General features: G+C 38.6%; 1 protein-coding gene across 1 annotated transcript in view; it reads right to left on the reverse strand.

Annotated features, from left to right (window-relative positions):
• ST18 (ST18 C2H2C-type zinc finger transcription factor) overlaps nucleotides 1-16,020 on the reverse strand; it is a 394,399-nt gene that overhangs the window by 340,396 nt on the left and 37,983 nt on the right. The window lies entirely within an intron of this gene.

A 16,020-nucleotide genomic window follows, 5' to 3' on the forward strand; every position in this document is an offset into this window, starting at 1 on the left:
TTAAACTTTGCAATATTTGCCCACTCTTCTTTGCCGAACTGCTCCAGTTCAGTTAAATTTGATGGTTTGTGGAGTGCAGTCTTCAAACCATTCCACATATTGTGGGGTTTAAGTATGGGCTCTGACTAGGCTATGCAAGGACATTCACCTTTTTCTCCTTCATCCACTGTGTGGTCATTTTTCCTGTGTGCTTTGGGTCATTGTCAGTTTGGAAGGTAAGTCTTTTTCCCATTGACATTTTTCTGGCAGAGGGCAGCAGATTTTCCTCAAGAATTTGACTGCATTTTGCCCTGTCTATTTTTCCTTCTATCCTGACAAGTGATCCAGTCCCAGCTGCAGAAAAACCCCCCATAACAGGATATTATCACCTCCATGCCCTAATGTAGGAATTGTGTTATTTGGATAGTGAGCTGGATTGGATTTCTGCCAGATATATGGTTTAGTGTTGAGGCTAAATCATTCAATTTTAGTCTCATCTGACCATAACACCTGTTTCCATGTGGCCTGAGAATCTTCAAGGTGTGTTTCGGCAAAGCTCAGTTATGACTGCATGTAGCCTTTCTTGAGGAGTGGCTTTTTACTTGCAACCCTCCAATACAAGCCACATTTGTGGAGAATTTCTGATATTGTTATCACAAGCACACAATGACCACTCTTTGTTATAAATTCCTGCAACTGCTTCAGAGTTGCTGCAGGCCTCTTGGTAGCCTCTCTGACCAGTTTCCTCCTGGCTTTTTCATCCAGTTTGGAGCAACATCCTGATCCAGGGAGGGTCTGTGTTGTACCAAATACCTTGCATTTCTTAATAATAGACTTCACTCTGCTTCTAGGTATTGATAAAGCCTTTGAAATGTTTTTGTATCAAATTCCTGACTTGTGCCTGTCCACATCTATATCCTCGAGATCTTTTGACAGTGTCTTGCCACCCATAGTAAATTGTTTGCTTCAGTTGCACTACCAGGGACTAAAATGCTCCATGAAAGCTCTTTTCATGCTGAGCTAATCAAAATGACCACAGCTGATCATAGTTGAAAGTCAAATGGCTTTTTGTGCCATTGAGAAGGTGATTAGCTACACCTGCTTGAATTTACAAGTCATTTTTAGGAGGGGGTGATCCTTTTTCCAACTGAGTGATTCTGTTTTTGAATTTTTATTTTTTCTGACATGATGGTGTTCTGTCTTTCACTTGGATAGTATAGGTTGCACTAAGCAAATACAGTTGCAAAAACAAAAACTGTGTCTGTCTTCATTTCAGACTGCAAAGCAACAAATTGTGATTATTTTAACGAAGTGTGATTATTTTCTATAACAGCTGTATATCCGAAAATTAATAAATCCTGATTTAGTGACAGCCTACCTCATTTTTTAGGATCCAAAAATGCCAGGATAATCCAAATACCCCCCAAATAACCCATTTCTGGACAATAAACAGTTCAAGGTAAGAGGCATGGTGAGTTTGTACTTTTTTGTCACAATTGTTTTGAAAAAGAAGAAATTAAATAAAATATGTTTTTTTTTCACAATTTTTTGTTACATACTGTCACTAGTGCAGTACAGCATCACCATATGACTGGTTTGGTAGTGATCAGGGATAGTGGTGACAGAATGTAAAAAAACTAAACAAATAAATATTTTTTTTTAAAGATTTTCTTTTCTTCTTTTACAATTTTTCTGTTTCACATACTCTCAGCAGATTAGTTTATTGTCACCATAGTGACACTGTACTACTTTGAGGAGGTAATCATAGATTTTTTTCTTCTTTTCTTCTACTGTTATTGCTAATAACAATGATGATCGCAGGTGGACACAGTGGTCATGGGATCAGGCTGCTGCACGCCCCAGGGGTCGATCCAGTGCCCATGTGCACCACGACATACCAGTATGTCGTGTTGCCTGCAGCTGCCACCCTCCCGCAGTAAAAGTACTGTGGGCGGGTGGCAAGTGATTAAGAAGAGTGTGGTGGGTTTCATCAACAATAGAAATGAGCTGAACAAATCTGGGTTCAAAGTGGCTTTACTAATGTTTAGGGTCTGAATCGGAACCCATTGAAGTCAAAGGGAAATTGTTTAGGCTAATAGGCGAGGAGTTGTCAAACAAATGGTATGGGGAGGTGGGCATTGCCCATGGGAACATGTACCAAAGCAAATTAAAATTGTAAAATTTAAATAAAGGGTTAGTTCACCTCTGCAGAAAAGATGTAAAGGTGAACTAACACGGATCGCCCTCCCCTTTGGGGTTGCTGAGTTGTCATCACCCCCACAGTTGGTTCAGCAGTCCGGGTATTTGAAATCATTACTCCCCTCCCTATTCTCTCTGCAGGATGAACCAGATTGATTCTGATTGGTCAGCATAATCAGAGTGAATCGATCTGGTGGATCTCAATTGAGAAAGGGGTTTTTGCTATGAAATGTTGTAAATCCCACCTCTGCCTGATCCTGAGTATCCACATGTCTGTTGAAGTTTTTTTCTGGTATTTATCCATGTGCATCAATGTTTGATAATTGCTGTACTTTTAGCCTGGATCCCCTCCCTGTTCTAATGCAAATGTATACGATGCTTATAGCTGATCGTTGTCTAGATAGAGGAAGTGTGGTTTGATCTTGCACATGTACTCTGTTGTACTGTTTTGTCTTTATATGATGCTTTCTTTCATTACAGTTGCTGAGTTGTAAGCATTTTCTTCTTCATGCAGTGCTTACAGCTCGAGAACTCCAGAGGAAAGTATAGCAGGGACTGGGGAGGGTATCCGATGTTAGTTCACTTTTACATTTTGTCTGTAAATGTGAACTAATACTTTAACCACTTGTCGTCTGCTAATAGTACATTTACTGCTAGTGGGCAGCATTTCCTGGTTTTCATGCGTGAACTCCCATCTAACCTGTGCTGTGATTGGGCACAGCACGAGTTTGTCAGCAAGTTACAGCCAATGATTTACAAACACACAGAACATCAAACACAGGACAGCGATCTGGCTGTTTCCTCTCCCTAAAATCAATTCTAAGTTCAGGGAGAAAAGACAGCTAGATCCTGTAGTAAGAGCAGCTCACATACACTTGTTAGGCACACAGTTAACCCCTTGATTGCCCTTCTGATCACCCCTGACACCTATTAGTATCATTAGTACAGTATACAGTGTACTGTATTATCACTGATCATGGTATTAGTGTCACTAGCAACATCAGTCAGTTAGTGTCCCCTCAGCCAGTGTCAGTTAGCAACAGGAAGAAGGGTCAGCCACACACCTGAGGATTGATGCATATAGTGTATATTTATTGATCCATAGGACACACAAAACACCTTGACATGAATACAGGACCTGTCAACGCGTTTCACATGATCTCATGCTTAATCATAATGGTCAGTTAGCACCAGATTGCCTGCCACACTATCACAGTAATACTATCATCGCCGATCACCACCATTACTACTATAGCATCAAAAGCTGTGTAAATTCCAGTATATGCGGTATACCATAGTTTGTAGATGCTATATCATTGACATAAAAAATAACATACACTTAGTGGGATTTTTTTGAACAAAGACGTAACAGAATACATTTTGGCCTAAGTTTATAAAGAAATGTATTGGATAGGTTTTATAACAGAAAGTAGAAAATATAGTTTTTTTTTCAAATTTTTTGGTCTGATTTTGATTTTATAATAAAAAATAAAAAAACCCATTGGTGATCAAAAGAAAGCTTTATTTGTGTGAAAAAATATATAAATTTAATTTGGGTACAGTGTAGCATGACCTTCCGGAGGTCAAGTGGTTAAATAACATGCTTGGGAGATGCCTTGAAGCTGCCTGTGAAGTGGCACATCTTTTTGACGTATACAACCTACTGCAGCAAAGCAGACATTTATAAAGAAAAAAGTGTAGTTTACATTGTCAGTGAATGACAGTTTTAGTAGCTTAGTTCTGTTTGTTAACAAAGTGACTTGGGACCCTTATCTTAGATGAGGGTCTGGTATAGATGTAAATGGAGGACCCTAGAAAAAAAAAACAGGATAGAGGTCCCCCTAAAAATACATACCAGATGCTTATCCTTGTTGAGGAGGACTCTTCAAATTTCTATACCAGCCCTTTAGAGTCTGGTATAAATTTAAAGGAGGAACCCTATGAGGGAAACAAGAAAAAAGATTGGTGGTTCCCTCCAAAATCCACACCATACTGTATATCTGACCAAGCAGTCTGACTGGCATGGAAAGGGGGGGGGGATATCATACAGTCCTCCCACCTGAGCCTTACCAGGCCACATGCCTTCAACAAAGAGGAGTACCTTCTCTGGGATGGGACCCACTTGGCAAAGCACCTTGTCCCCATGTTGAAGTGGGCAAGGTCCTCTTCCCACAACCTTGGTCTTGTGCTTTTGGGGGTCTGTGGGCAGGGGACTTATCAGAATCTGGAAGTCCCATTTAATATATACTGCCCCTATCCAAATAAGTAAGGGGTACGTAGGACCCCTATGCATTCACAAAAAATTTTAAACCATAAATAAAACACACATACTTGACACTTTTTTCAAAAATAAAAAAAAAACCTGAAAAAGCCCCATGATGTACATTTATTTTCAATCACATTGTCAAGTGATACAAATCTACATCACTCTCGATGTACGATGCCTGCCCACCCACTGAAGGATAAAAATCTCGCCAATGGTGGACATGATCTATTCCCATTGCTTACTTGTGCATCGTTTCTGAGCAGAGGGCTAATGGGAATGGTCCTGTCGCTTTACTCCCACTGAATTACAGGTCCGCTGGATTACAGCTTAATTTACCAAAGGGGCAGGCCTCCAGGATGGCATTATTGACTATGTATGGACATTACCATTTATAGTCATTAATATCAAAGGGATACCTATGACATCATTCACCATATATAGTAAGCATTACCAAAATTGCTGCTCCTCACTAAGCAGACTTTTTTGGTTATTGTTTTTGTTTTAGTATATGTTCTCCAGAATAGTGCCCAGTTCCCTTATGTCACTTACTTGACAATCCTTTGCCTATTAACTAGAACATTAGCTAGAAAATGGCCATTAAGATTTTTTTTGTAACATTTGGCTCCAATTGACTTCAATGGGGTTTGGATTTGGCACCCTAACTAATGATTTTGTCAAACTCGCCTTAAGATTAACCCAAGTATATTGGGCTTGTCACTTATGAGTATGAAATGAATCATAAGCTGGAAATAAAGAACATCATTAAGGTAGTTCCTAAATAACTAAGGAGTGATAATAACAATGGGTGTAAAGTAAGCAAATGCTGCACTTCAAGTTAAAGCATAAATATTGGATAACAGAATAAAAACATCACCTTTCATGGTCAAACACTGCTTTGCTTGGAGAAGAAAATATACACATCAGACATTCACTCATGTTCATGATCTCACTTTGTCAAATACTCCCATTCTGCACAGGTAATGGGAACATCTGAGTTTATTGCTGAAATGCTACTTTTGGCAGTTTATAATGCCTGACAAACAATCATGCAATTACAGCAAACATGATTGCACTCAGTGACATGTATTGACACAATATGTATATCTCACCACCAGGTGCAGGCTGCATTAGTCCAGGCTTTAGAATAACATGGTAAGTGGGAGATGCCAGGGCACTATTTTGCATGATGGAATGTGCTTACTAGGCCAGAGTGTGTTCTACATCTGTAATTTTATTCTTTTAGGGAAAATAGCAGAAGGCATAGCACACCGTAGTCATTTGAACTACAATTTTCTTCTCTGCACATTCCTCTAAATTGTATTTTATTCTTATTTCAGAGAAGTCTGATTGAATCAACATTTAATATTGTATTTATGTTTTTTCCCATTTTTACACTTAAAATTAAACATGAATAAAAGAACAATGGGCATCTGCTATTCTTTTTACTTTGCTTTCACGTAGAATAATGTTCACTAGAAGTGAGGCACCCTACCAGTAGATTATACTTTGCAAAAGAATTGCATAGAAATCTAAATTGCTTCTAAATCTCACATCTTAGAACAACCATGAGTTTAAAAATATCCTCATTGCTTTATATCAAGACTTTTATTTGAAGCAATAATATAATAATATACGCCACTTAATGCGTAAAAATATGCTGATTTGAGCATCCGTGTTTTAAAAAGCCAGATGGTACAACGTGATGTAACAAAGCCAAAACAGACAGAACCTCTCAATACTGTAGAAAAAAAATGTGCGTAATGTGTGAGCATGTGTGTGCTTACAGAGAAAACAGAATTCTGTAAATATTCCAACCAACTTGTTTATAGTCATGCATCTCATCTCGTTTGTACCTTTACAATGCATTTTGGCTTATTTTAGCATGCACAATGATATCAGTCCTTATTTAAAATAATACGTTTCCTCTAATTTGTAAATTAATGGTATAGCTACCGTATCTATCTATCTATCTATCTATCTATCTATCTATCTATCTATCTATCTATCTATCTATCTATCTATCTATCTATCTATCCATCCAGTATATTACAACATAATAACATTGAACAAAAGGTTTCCATGCATGTTTTAATTTTACTTCTTTATAATAGTGTAACACCCTCATACACAGGCTGTTAGGTAAAGTTTTAGTATGGGGTACTGCTGTAGCCACAGGAGCCAGAATTGTTTAGATTGGTTTGCTCAGGGCTCTACAGGCTGGGAGTTTGATTTACCTCCCGTTGACTCTGGGAGAAGCTTCTGGAGATTAGGGCAAGATGATTCAAATAACCAGCCTGAATATTTAGTAGCGCCTATCTAATCACATCCAATCCTTGGAGAGGTGTGCCCAGATGGTGGATGGGTTCCTATTAAATAGACTAGATCCCAGAGCAGGGTTATTTTTCCTGGTGTGGGAACAGATCTGTGAGCTCCAGGGGCTGTTTGCCCTGAAACACTCCTGGGCTGGACATTTAACTTTCATTAAAGTCCTGCTTATGTACTGTGTACAATTTGGGCCTCTGCGAGTAAAGTATCCTAACGTGAGCTGGAGTTCTTAGTCCACTTTGACTCTTGCTACATTTTTGAGTGCATAGTTCTCTGCTGTGCACATACAGACTGTCCTAGCTGATTATCATTCTCTTGTATATTACTAATGCTGCCATCCAGATGAAGTGTCCTCTGTTGGCAATTATTTTCATTTTGGGGTATCCTGCTTCACTCCCAAAACCCCCTCTACAAGTTCACCAACAATAAATGAACAAAAAGATACCCCTCAACTGTTTACTGAGCCAAAATGGATGGTTGACAATGGTGTGCCTGACTGCCATGCTCTGATTAGATTATGAGTAACCCCTTGATGCCGATGGCACACAAATATGCGGCCTCACAGAACTGGGCTTTTTTCCCTGGGGCCGCATATTTGCGTACCTGTCTTTGTGCTGGGAGCGTGCCGCTCAGCACGCTCCGAGCACAGAGACCGTGGTGTCACTGAGAGCCCCGGGTCCCGTTCTAACGATCGGGACCCGGGACTCACGATTCCGGGTCACGTGATTGCTGTGATAGCCTCTCATTGGCTATCACAGTGATCAGTCACTGTGCAACCCGGCCCCCTTGTTTTTTTTCTCTCTATGAATGGAGAAGAGAGATACATTGTATCTCTCTAACTCCTGGCATAGAGAGAAAAAAAAATGTTTTAAAAAAAAAAAAAAAGAAGATAAATAAATATTAAAAAATAAAAGAAAAAATTAAGAAAAATACCTAGATCAAGGTTTGATCTAGTTCAGTGACAGGGTAAGTGTTTGGGTCAAGGTCAGGGTCAAAGATAAAGGTCAAAGGTCAGGATTTAAAAAAAATGGTTTAATTTGGTCAGTTAGTGTTAATGTCAGTGTCAGTGTGTTTTATGTAAAAAAAAAAAAAAGACAAAAACAAAATGCGCACTATTGTTTCTGGGTTGTACTACGGGTACAAACAACAAATAACATACACATATATGGTATCGCTGCGATCGTCAAGAGCTGGAGAAGTTATTTTGGGTTGTTCTTTGGTGGTAGGTTATGGTCGTAACAAGAGACACACAGCTAAATTAAAATAAATTATTTTTTTTACTATTTTGGGCAAGTTTTCCTTTGATAATAAAAAAAAATTAGGAGCTATCCATTACCATTTACCACCAGACGAAAGCCCAATTTGTCCTGAAGAAATCAAGGTATAATCCACCTGGATGTACAAACTGGTTGTGATGATATGTACGGTTTTACTAACACATGTCAACGTTGCAGAATTGTGCTTAGGCATTTAGATTTGTTTTACACTTAGGAGTGAAGGGGTTAAAGCTCATTTGGCTGTACTTTCCCTGTGGATCACAGGAATGAAGTTCGTTCTGCACTCTTGTGACCAGTTTTCAGCTGACAGCGGGTTGAAGCCCGCTGTTGGCTGATGTCACTCAGCTGGTCCAGGCTGGGCAAAGATCCTGACTGAAAAGTCGGGATCCACCCTAGAGTCTGGAGCGGCACCTGGCTCAGTGAGCCACTGAGAGCCTGAGCCAACTGCTCCCTCCCCCTGTACAGCCCAGCACTCCAGTGAGCACTGGGGGCAGAGCAGAGAGCAATGACAGACAGTCACCAGGTCTCTGCTCAGAGCAGCTATGATAGCTCAGTGGCCATGTGATCGCTATGTTCTCATTCTTAGAGCTGGCGGGGGACAGATGCAGCATCGGACCGATGCTACATCCACCTAGGTAAGTATGAATGGGGGAAAAAAAGTCCACACTTCTCTTTTAACAGTGTCTCCTTCTGGGGTAGTGTTATATGAGCAATATATTTAAATGAGAAATTAAATATTAGCCAGTTCAGCCCTTTGGACGTAAGTAGAGAACTGTTAATCCTCCCTAGCTCCCTAGCCGCCAATCACTTTCACACAGCGGGCAGAAGGGTTATTTACTTGGAGCAACCTTGTCTTTTATATTTTACCAAAAAATGGGTAATATATTGTGTGTGTAAAATGGATTTTATTATATTTATTCTTGAAAATTTGCTTTTAATAGACAGTTGCAAAAAATATTATGAGACATAAATATTTGTAACTATCATATTTTTATTCTACAGGGCCTCCGCTTTCAGAAAATATGTGATGCTTTTTTTATGGGGGGGGGGGGGGGTTTAAGAAATTTTATTGCCAACAATGAAGGTTTCTACATGTGTACAAAGCAAAAAATGCAAAACTTTGCTCTTGAGCTGAATTGGCTCATGAAGTTCTCTTTCAGGCACGACATGAACATATTGCATATTTGTGTCATATTCATATTTATGTGACTTGGAAATATTGTGTTATACATTTTGGACAGTATTTTAACAGTCTAAAGTGCTCTCAGAAGACTCCCAACACATATGGATACATTTAATAACTTCATATATGGTCAGGTGGCTGCCAACTGTCTGAATACAATATACAGCTACTTGCTTTGCTGACAAACAATTGGATCTGAACTGTTTTTTTCTACAAATAGTTTTTTTTATTTCAGTTCTGTAATTTTATTATAGTTCTGCCAGTCGCAGCCGTGATGATGACCTGGTTTTTTTCTACTGCAGTTATCTAACACAGCTAGATCATGTCCCTGTCCCCAGTATGTGATTGGACAGTGAAGAAGCAACAGCACATTCCTGAAGTCATCTGTTCACACTCTGTTTTTGTTAGCATTTTCCTTGTAAATGTGTTAACATGTTAATGTGCAAGACATTGGATTGACTTAGTGCTGCACTCTCCTTCTCCCTCTGACTGTTGCACTGGGCCAAATTCAACTATTTAATCACTTGCCCTCCAGAGGATTTGCCCTGCTTCCTGACCAGGCCATTTTTTGCGTCAGGGCGCTGCGTTACTTTAACTGACAATTGTGCGGTCATGCAACACTGCACCCAAATGAAATGTATGTATTTTTTTTCCCCACAAATAGAAATTTCTTTTGGTGGTATTTGATCGCCTCAGCGTTTTTTATTTTTTGCACTATAAACAAAAAAAGACAGCCAATTTTGAAAAAAAAACAATATTTTTTTACTTTTTGCTAATAAACATGTCCAGTAAAAAAATTTAAAAAATCGAATTTCTTCATAAATTTAGGCCAAAATGTATTCTGCTACAATTTTTTCTAAAAAAATCCCAATACCTGTAAATTAATTGGTTTATGTGAAAGTTATAGTATCTACAAATAGTGCTATATATACTAGAATTTTTTTTTTTTTAATACTAGTAATGGCGACGACCAGTGACTTATAGCAGGACTGCGATGGGCATTCTGACACTGGGGGGGGGAACTGACTAACTACTACTGACATCCTCAGTGACACAAATACAGTGATCAGTGCTAATAAAAAGCATGGACACTGTACTAATGACACTGGGCAGGAAGGGGTTAACATTAGGAGCGATCAAAGGGTTAACTGTGTGCTGTTTTACTAAGTGTGCTCTGTGTGTTTTACTAGAGAAACAAGCTGTTTTGTATTGCTCTGCTGTGCAGAACAATACAAAGCAGCCTGTTCATGCTGACAGGGGAGAGGTCTGTGTTGTTTAGACTCAGACCTCTCCCCTTGCATTGTTCTTTGGCGATCCAGTGATCGACAGCTGTAGCCTACCCAGACATGCAAATTCATTTATATATACGTGATTTTGTGCAGCCTTGCCACCCTGTAGCAGTAGTTCTGCTATAGGGTGGTCGAGAAGCAGTTAATTTAATTTCATTTAAAAAAATATTACTTTTAACTACTTCCCATCTGGCCTATAGACAAATGACACCCGGGTAGGACATTTTCCATTCTGGGTGAACGCCATATGATACTCATAAACTAAGATTATTTTGGGCATTTTCTGTGTGCACTAAGGTCAGTTTGAGAATGCAAAAATGCCACACTGTTTGCCTGCCTAACTCTGCTGGCACAGGCCTCATGATGTATTTAATATTGTGAATGAATGTGTACTACTACTACTACTACACTATGGCCACTATTGAGATTAATTTGGGCATTTTGTGTGTGCACCAGGTTCAGTTTGAGAGTGCCAAGCCTATTGCCTGCCTAACTCTGCTGACAAAGGTGAGGCCAAATGTATTAGGTGATTGTGAATGTATACTACTACACTGCTGGCATCACAAATTATTTTGGGCATTAGTTCAGTTTGAGAGTGCCAAAGGCCACACCGCATGCCTGCCTTACTCTGATGACACAGGCGAGACTCAATGTACTGTACGTGATTGTGAATATGTATGTATTACTATACTACTGGCACTACTGATAATATTTTGGGCATTTTGGACTACCCTGTGGCTCTGTCAATAAATCTCATGATTTTTACCTGTGAAAAATTGGTGCTGTTTGCAATTTTTGAGTCTCATGTCAATAATTTTCATTTTGGGGGGTTGGCAATCCTGAGTGTTACTATGGAAACAATGTATTGCTCTGGTTACAGTATGTAAAAAATATTGTGAAAAAAAGTAAAAAAAAAGAAAATATATTTTTAAAAATTACATGCTGTCACCAGTGTCCCTGATCACCGTCACACCAGTTTTATGATGAGGTTGTACTGTACTGGAGACATTATATTATAAAAAGAAATTGTGAAAAAAACATTTTTTTTTATATCCTAATTTTCCCATAAATTGTGACACAAAAATTGCAACTTCAAAAAACTCTCCATGCCTCTTGCAAAATGCATCAGACTGTCTACTTTCCCAAAAGGTGTAATTTTGGAGAATATTTTTACTATCCTGGTGTTTTCAGGCCTCAAGAAATTGAAGGTCATCAGTACATCAGGATTGATCAATTTTCAGATACACATAACATAGTTTGTGAACTCCATAACTTTCCTACAGACTAAATAATAAACACTGATTTAGGTTATTTTCACCAAAGAAATGTAGCAGAATACATTTTGGCCTAAATGTATGAAGAAAGAACTTATATTTGCAAAATGTTATAACAAGTTAAAAAAGTGTATGATCTTTTTTCATTTATTTATCAAAACATAAAAAACCCAGTGGTGATTAAAAACACCAAAAGAAAACTCTACTTTTGTGAACAAAATTTAAATAATGTCAATTGGGTACAGTGTTGCATGACTGTGGAATTGCCATTCAAAGTGCAACAGCACTGAAAGCTGGCAATTGGCCTGGACAGGAAGGGGGTGAGAGTGTCAGGTATTGAAGTGGTAAATTAAATGAATGTGTAACTGCATTAATTCGTGTGTGTGTATGTGTATGTATGTATGTATATACTGTATACAGTGGGGATCGAAAGTTTGGGCACCCCAGCTAACAATTTGTATTAATGTGCATAAAGAAGCCAAGGAAAGATGGAAAAATCTCCAAAAGGCATCAAATTACAGATTAGACATTCTTATAATATGTCAACAAAAGTTAAATTTTATTTCCATCATTTACACTTTCAAAATAACAGAAAACAAAAAAATGGCGTCTGGAAAAGTTTGGACACCCTGCAGAATTTATAGCATGCACTGCCCCCTTTGCAAAGCTGAGACCTGCCAGTGTCATGGATTGTTCTCAATCATCGTCTGGGAAGACCAGGTGATGTCAATCTCAAAGGTTTTAAATGCCCAGACTCATCTGACCTTGCCCCAACAATCAGCACCATGGGTTCTTCTAAGCAGTTGTCTAGAAAACTGAAACTGAAAATAGTTGACGCTCACAAAGCTGGAGAAGGCTATAAGAAGATAGCAAAGCGTTTTCAGATGTCAATATCCTCTGTTCGGAATGTAATTAGGAAATGGCAGTCATCAGGAACAGTGGAAGTTAAAGCAAGATCTGGAAGACCAAGAAAAATATCAGACAGAACAGCTGGCAGGATTGTGAGAAAAACAATTCAAAACCCACGTTTGACTGCACGATCCCTCCAGAAAGATCTGGCAGACACTGGAGTTGTGGTACACTATTCCACTATAAAGAGATACTTGTACAAATATGGTCTTCATGGAAGAGTCATCAGAAGCAAACCTCTTCTACGTCCTCACCACAAAAATCATTGTTTGAACTTTGCAAATGAACATATAGACAAGCCTGATGCATTTTGGAAACAAGTTCTGTGGACCGATGAGGTTAAAATTGAACTTTTTGGCCGGAATGAGCAAAGGTACGTTTGGAGAAGAAGGGGCACAGAATTTAATGAAAAGAACCTCTGTCCAACTGTTAAGCATGGGGTTGGATCAATCATGCTTTGGGGTTGTGTTGCAGCCAGTGGCACAGGGAACAACTCACGAGTAGAAGGAAAAATGGATTCAATAAAATTTCAGCAAATTTTGGATGGTAACTTGATGCCATCTGTGAAAAAGCTGAAGTTAAAGAGAGGATGGCTTCTACAAATGGATAATGATCCTAAACACACCTCGAAATCCACGGGGGATTACATTAAGAGGCGTAAACTGAAGGTTTTGCCATGGCCTTCACAATCTCCTGACCTCAACATAATTGAAAATCTATGGTTAGACCTTAAAAGAGCAGTGCGTGACAGACAGCCCAGAAATCTCAAAGAACTGGAAGACTTTTTTAAGGAAGAATGGGCAAAGATACCTCAAACAAGAATTGAAAGACTCTTGGCTGGCAACAAAAAGCGTTTACAAGCTGTGATACTTGCCAAAGGGGGCAGTACAAGATATTAACTCTGCAGGGTGCCCAAACTTTTGTAGACGCCATTTTTTTGTTTTCTGTTATTTTGAAAGTGTAAATGATGGAAATAAAATTTAACTTTTGTTGACATATTATAAGAATGTCTAATCTGTAATTTGATGCCTTTTGGAGATTTTTCCATCTTTCCTTGGCTTCTTTATGCACATTAATACAAATTTTTAGCTGGGGTGCCCAAACTTTCGATCCCCACTGTATATATATATATATATATATATATATATATATATATATATATATGCTGGAGTTTGGATTTAACATTTGTGGGGTTTATGAGCCTTAGATTGACTGGCAATGCAGTTAATCAAGTAACTAATCAATCACAAAAGGGAACTGGTTAGCATTTCAGCCTAATATTCCAAGTAATGCAAATAGAATTTATATGCCACAAAGCTTACACACTGGTATTGCAAAAATTGCTATCCAATGAATAACGTAACTAGCCAAACACAAAAGAGAACTAGATTGTGGGAAGCTACCATAATATAGCAATTCTCAATGGAGAATCATTCAGATGTGGCTTAGCAAACATGCACACTACGTGAATTAGAAGATCATTGTTCTCCCAGAATGAACTGTCAGATGGGTTTCCTTTTTAAGAAGTGAGTCTGTATTTCTATATGCTACGTTTTTTTATACCCATATGGGAGTTTATTTACTAAAGCTGGTTCACGCAGAATATTTTGCACTTCTGCACGGAAACCAATCAGTTTACAGGTTTTATTGCTAAAGCTTAAGTGAACAAGCTGAGGTTAGAAGCTGATTGGCTATCATGCACAGGTGCATGAGATTCTGAGTGAACTAGCTTTTGTAAAACTCCCCCACACGTCTTAATGAATAGGTAACGGATCGAAATGACCCTTTTACAAGTACATCATGTGAAATAGGTGAATTGCACAGAAACCCCTTCCTCTATATTACCTGTATCTTATTGTGAGACAGGACCTGGCACTTAGCATTTAGTTAGACAAGTCATTTTTTTCAGGACATCTCTCTTGTAGTGCCTGCCTGATACTGAAGGGCATAAGGGCTGCTATCTGCATAATGAGTTCCAACACAATTGTGGACCTCCTGCTATGGTGTACCAGATTGTATTCTGCCCAGGCTAGCATATTATAGAGCAAATTAAGAAACATTCTAGTGATTTAAATACATCAGTGGAATAGAAAATAGGGGGAAATCTTGTGCTCTGCTATGTTGTGCTTACAGGGCTGAGAGTGTGGCATGATCCCTTAAAGTCTTGATGCCTAAACTGCCCTCACTGCTAAGTGCAGATCTGTCTCTCAAGGCCCATTGGCTCAATTTAGTAGCAAGCCATTTTGATGAAAATGGGGTTTGAAGACCTAAAACTGATTTATTATTCTGCAACCAAATCATAAGTTTGAACAGCTCAGCTTAAACACTTACCCAGACACAAGCAGTGTTTCAGAAATTCCACTGAGACAGCTCAAGCCATGGCAAGGGGTTAAATAAGTTCTGTTTAGCCAGAATTTATACAGCTGTAAATGAGTCCATCATAAATAGCTAAATTGATATGAACAGCAATGAGCAGAAAACATTAAAAACAGAGACCTAATTCATAAATCCTGATATGATCAAATTAAATTAATACCAAACTGAATGTATAAGAGAATTATCATCGTTTTAAGACCAACTGCCACCATATTACAAGGGGCAGGATGTGGATTAGACCCATTCCATCTCCTAAGGAGAATCTGCATCAAATTCATGTCATATTTGATGTTTATAAAATCAGGATTTTGTATTGTGAAATAATACTTTGGTTATCAGACTGCAGCACATAGTCATAGAAAAACTGACCTTGTGGGAGGGTCCACTGGACATATCATAAATACCCCAGCCTTTCTACCTCACACTCCTAAGCTGTGGAGGCTGACTCAGTGACATGCTCTAGCATCTAGAAGGTCCACAAAATGCTGCTGCAATTGGCAGCTGGAGTTCTCAGTGCTTCATCATAAGTACAAACCAACACTAGGAGTCATTCTGAGAGTCAGTGACTCTGATACACTAGATCACACTTGTGCTGCATTGAGCTGGACTCTTCATAGATCAACACAGATCAACAAATCTTTGTTAAAAAACTTTTTGCTTTAATTACCTTAAATTACCTTACCTTTGTCATATCCTTTCTATAAATATTTTTCTTTTCTTTAAACAATGTTTTAAAACCATTAACCTTTATCTTTCTTGGAAAACCATTATCATATTGTAACCTCTGTCATATCCCTGTCTGGCGTGACAGCATGTATCACAGGTGTTTATTAAAAGTCAGAATTGTTGCAGCAGATACTGTGAATTGTGCTTATTCCCAGGAAAACACATGGTGGAAGCTATTTTTGAGTGTGTAAAGGGTTAACTGAGAAGACAACCATCC

This window comes from Staurois parvus, unplaced genomic scaffold, assembly GCF_062004578.1.
Source record: "Staurois parvus isolate SC_StPar_1 unplaced genomic scaffold, SC_StPar_1.0 ptg000205l, whole genome shotgun sequence".
NCBI classification, from domain to species: domain Eukaryota; kingdom Metazoa; phylum Chordata; class Amphibia; order Anura; family Ranidae; genus Staurois; species Staurois parvus.